The 5,361-nt window shown below is 34.7% G+C and overlaps 1 non-coding gene across 1 annotated transcript; it reads left to right on the top strand.

Annotated features, from left to right (window-relative positions):
- Positions 1–3,079: 3,079 nt before the first annotated feature.
- Positions 3,080–3,186, top strand: LOC127746229 (small nucleolar RNA R71). The gene has a single exon (XR_008007849.1). It is a non-coding gene; the product is annotated as a small nucleolar RNA R71 (small nucleolar RNA).
- Positions 3,187–5,361: the final 2,175 nt, after the last annotated feature.

Below are 5,361 nucleotides of genomic sequence, written 5' to 3'. Positions count from 1 at the left end.
AACCTTTTCAGATTGTGACTCAGCTTTGCTAGAGTCCCAGTTAGAGGTGTCCAGAGCTCTTAAGAACACTCTTTTTGCTTTGGATCACGACTTTAACCACTCAATCTCAAGCTTTTCACTTGGACCAGCATGCCACAAGCACATGGTTAGGGACAGCTTGATTTAGCCGCTTAGGCCTGGATTTTATTTCCTTGGGCCCTCATATCCATTGATGCTCAAAGCCTTGGATCCTTTTTACCCTTGCCTTTTGGTTTTAAGGGCCATTGGCTTTTTCTGCTTGCTTTTTCTTTTTCTTTCTATATTTTTTTTTTGCCATTTTATTTCTTTTTTTTCCGCAAGCTTTTGCTTTTTCACTGCTTTTTCTTGCTTCAAGAATCAATTTCATGATTTTTCAGATTATCAATAGCATTTCTCTTTGTTCATCATTCTTTTAAGAGCCAATAATTTTAACAACAAGATCAAAATTATGCACTGTTCAAGCATTGATTCAGAAAACAAAAAGTATTGTCACCATATCACTATAATTAAACTTAAATTCAAGGATAATTTTCAAAATTTATGTACTTCTTGTTCTTTTGAATTAAAAACATTTTTCATTTAAGAGAGGTGAAGGATTAATGGAATTATTTATAGCCTTAAGATATGGTTACTCAATACTAATGATCATGAAGTAGAGACACAAAATATAAACAAACATATAGCATAAAAATCGAAAAACAGAGAAATAAGAACAACGAATGAATCCATCTTAGTGGCGTCTTCTTCTTAAAGGACCAATGATGTCCTTAAGCTCTTCTATGTCTCTTCCTTGCTTCTGTTGCATGATCCCTAGTGATTTTGGTGTTCCTATCCTTAGTTGCTTCCAATAATTATGTGCAGGAACATGTATCTCCTGAGGTATCTCAGGGATTTTTTTATGAGAGAATTCCTCATACTCTCTTGATGTGCAGTCAAATTCTCTTATACTGAGCTATGGACCCTTGAGATGAATCTCTCCATCTCCCATGACTCAGAGGTGGAAGCTTTTGTCTTCTCTTTTCTCTTCTCTTTTTTTCTCTCTCTATTTTTTTTTTTTTTTGAGGTTTCTCTGGCCTTAGGTGCCATCAATGGTTATGGAAAAGCAAGAAAAGCAAAAAAAAAAGCTATGCTTTTACCACACCAAACTTAGAATGTTGCTCGCCCTTGAGCAAAAGAAGAAAGAATAGAAGAAGGAGAAGAAGATATGGGGGAGAGGAAGAAATGTTTGTGTTTCGGCCATGTAGGGTGGGTTTGGGTGGGAAGGATGGATGGATGTGAGTGGTGAAGAGATGATGGGGAAGAGGGATTAAGGTGATTGGTGAAGAAGGGATAAGGTGAGTTGAGGTAGGTGGAGAGCCTGTGGGGTCCACAGATCCTGAGATGATCCTGTGGGGTCTACAGATCCTGAGGTGTCAAGGATTTACATCCCTGCACCAATTAGGCATGTAAAACGCCTTTGCATACAATTCTGGCGTTTAAACGCCGAGGTGATGCATGTTCTGGGCGTTCAACGCCCATGTGCAGCATGTTTCTGGTGTTGAACACCAGTTCCATGCTTGTTTCTGCCGTTCAGCACCAGCTCTATGCTCTGTTCTGGCATTGAACGCCAACCAAATGCTCCTTACTGGCGTTTAAACGCCAGTAAGTCCTTCCTCCAGGGTGTGATTTTTCTTCTACTATTTTTTATTATGTTTTTAATTTTAGTATTTTTTTCGTGACTCCACATGATCATGAACCTAATAAAATATAAAAGAACAATAAAAAGAAAATAAAATTAGATAAATAAAAATTGGGTTGCCTCCCAATAAGCGCTTCTTTAATATCAATAGCTTGACAGTGAGCTCTCATGGAGATTCACAGATGTTTAGAGCATTGTTGGGACCTCCCAACACTAAACTTAGAGTTTGAATATGGGGGTTCAACACCAAACTTAGAGTTTGGTTGTGGCCTCCCAACACCAAACTTAGAGTTTGACTGTGGGGGTTCTGTTTGACTCTACATTGAGAGAAGCTGTTCATGCTTCCTCTCATTACCAAATAACTTGGCATTTAGCTTCATGATGGCTCCTAGACATTGAGCAACTTGCTCTCTAGTTACATATTCATCCTCTTCAGAGGAAGAATAGTCTTCAAAGCTCATGAATGGTAGAAGGAGGTTTAATGGAATCTCTATGGTCTCTATATGAGCCTCAGATTCCTTTGGGTCCTCAATAGGGAACTCCTTCTTGGATGGGAGACATCCCTTGAGGTCTTCCTCATTGTGATTCATGTCCTCCCCTTCCTCCTTGCATTCGGCCATATTGACTATATCAATGGCCTTGCACTCTCTCTTTGGATTCTCTTCTGTATTGCTTGGGAGAGTACTAGGAGGAGTTTCAGTGACTTTCTTACTCAGCTGGCCCACTTGTGCCTCCAAATTTCTAATGGAGGACCTTATTTCACTCATGAAACTTAAAGTGGCCTTAGACAGATCAAAGACTAAGTTTGCTAAGTTAGATGTATTCTGTGCATAATTCTTTGTTTGTTGCTGAGAAGATGATGGATAAGGCTTGATATTGTTGAGCCTATTTCTTCCACCATTATTAAAGCCTTGTTGAGGCTTTTGTTGATCCTTCCATGAGAAATTCGGATGATTTCTCCATGATGAATTATAGGTATTTCCATAAGGTTCACCCATGTAATTTACCTCTGCCATTGCAGGGTTTTCAGGATCATAAGCTTCTTCTTCAGAAGATGCCACTTTAGTACTATTGGATGCATTTTGCCATCCATTCAGACTTTGAGAAATCATGTTGACTTGCTGAGTCAACACTTTGTTCTGAGCCAATATAGCATTCAGAGCATCAATTTCAAGAACTCCCTTCCTCTGAGGCGTCCCATTATTCACGGAATTCCTCTCAGAAGTGTACATGAATTGGTTATTTGCAACCATGTCAATGAGTTCCTGAGCTTCTGCAGGTGTTTTCTTTAGGTGAATGGATCAACCTGCAGAGTGGTCCAATGACATCTTGGAAAACTCAAATAGACTATAATAGAATATATCTAATATGGTCCACTCTGAAAACATATCAGAAGGACACTTTTTGGTCATTTGCTTGTATCTTTCCCAAGCTTCATAGAGGGATTCACCATCTTTTTGCTTGAAGGTTTGAACATCCACTCTAAGCTTGCTCAGCTTTTGAGGAGGAAAGAATTTATCCAAGAAAGTCATGACCAGCTTATCCCAGGAGTCCAGGCTATCTTTAGTTTGTGAGTTCAGCCATGTTCTAGCTCTGTCTCTTACAGCAAAAGGGAAAAGCATTAGCCTGTAGACTTCAGGATCTACTCCATTCGTCTTAACAGTCTCACAAATCTGCAAGAACTCAGTTAAAAACTGATAAAGATCTTCAGATGGAAGTCCATGAAACTTGCAGTTCTGTTGCATCAAAGCAACTAATTGAGGTTTCAGCTCAAAATTGTTTGCTCCAATGGCAGGAATTGAAATGCTTCTTCCATCAAACTTGGACGTTGGTTTAGTGAAATCACCAAGCATCCTCCTTGCATTATTGTTGTTGGGTTCGGCTGCCATCTCCTTCTCTTGTTCGAAAATTTCAGAAAGGTTGCCTCTGGATTATTGTAATTTAGCTTCTCTTAGTTTCCTTTTCAGAGTCCTTTCAGGTTCTGGATCAGCTTCAACAAAGATGCCTTTTTCCTTATACCTGCTCATATGAAAGAGAAGAGAAAAAGAAAAAGGAAGAGGAATCCTCTATATCTGGACAAAGAGTATCCTTATTATTATTAGAAGAAGAAAGGAATAAGAGTGGAGAATCCAATCACAAGGGTGAGGATAGAGGCAGTGATTGGAGATGAAGAGAGGTGAAGAGAAGTGTTAGTAAATAAATAAATAAATAAATAGAAGAAGAGAAGAGAGGGAGAATTCGAAAATAATTTTGAAAAAGTAGTTAATGATTTTCGAAGATTAAAGATAAGATATAATTAAAATTAAAATTTAAAACAATTAAAAATAATTTTTGAAAAAGAGATGAGATATTTTCGAAAATTAAAGAGGAAAAAGTAGTTAGGTGGTTTTGAAAAAGATAAGAAACAAACAAAAAGTCAAATAGTTAGTTGAAAAAGATATTAAAATCAAATTTGAAAAGATAAGAAGATAAGAAGTTAGATAAGATATTTTGAAATCAAATTTTTGAAAAAGATAAAATTTTGAAAAAGATATGATAAAAAGTTAAGATAAGAAGATATCATAAAAAAATAGGATTGAAAAAGATTTAATTTTTTTAAAATTAAAATTATTTACTTAACTAACAAGAAACTAAAAGATAAGATTCTAGAATTTAAAGATTGAACCTTTCTTAACAAAAAAGTAACAAACTTCAAATTTTTGAATCGATCATATTAATTGTTAGCATAATTTCGAAAATTAAGATAAAATTAAGAAAAAGATTTTTTTTTTTGAAAAACAGTTTAAAGAATTTTTGAAAATTAATAAGAAAAATGAATAAGATTTAATTTTTGAAAAAGTTTTAAAAAGATAAGATTTTTTTAAAATTGAAAATTTGACTTGACTTGTAAGAAACAACTAATTTTAAAAATTTTGACCAAGTCAACTCAAACTTTCGAAAATTTGGAGAGAAATAAGGAAAAGATATTTTTTTATTTTTAAATTTTCAATGATGAGAGAGAAAAACACAAGTATGACCCAAAACATGAAAATTTTGGATCAAAACCAATTATGCATGCAAGAACACTATGAATGTTAAGATGAACACCAAGAACACTTTGAAGATCATGATGAACATCAAGAACATATTTTTGAAAAAATTTTTATGCAAAGAAAACATGCAAAATACCAAACTTAGAATTCTTTAATGCATGGACACTATGAATGAAAAAATGCATTTGAAAAACAACATACAACACAAACCAAGAAAACATCAAGATCAAATAAGAAGACTTGTCAAGAACAACTTGAAGATCATGAAGAACACCATGAATGCATGAATTTTCAAAAAATGCAAGAAAAATTTTTAAAGCATGCAATTGACACCAAACTTAAAAATTGACTCAAGACTCAAACAAGAAACACAAAATATTTTTTGTTTTTATGATTTTTTGTATTTTTATTATTTTTTTTCGAAAATTATATTTTTGAAAAACAAAAATAAAGAAAAAATTTTAAAAACTTTTTTGAAAGGAAAATAAAAAGAAAATTACCTAATCTGAGCAACAAGATGAACCGTCAGTTGTTCATACTCGAACAATCCACGGCAACGGCGCCAAAAACTTGGTGGACGAAATTGTGATCATCAACAATGGCTCCAAAGACTTGGTGCTCTTAAACATGAAT

Source organism: Arachis duranensis, chromosome 3, assembly GCF_000817695.3.
Source record: "Arachis duranensis cultivar V14167 chromosome 3, aradu.V14167.gnm2.J7QH, whole genome shotgun sequence".
Taxonomy (NCBI): Eukaryota; Viridiplantae; Streptophyta; class Magnoliopsida; order Fabales; family Fabaceae; genus Arachis; species Arachis duranensis.
The sequence above is the reverse complement of the archived record's forward strand: the minus strand, read 5'-3'. Positions and strand labels throughout refer to the sequence as shown.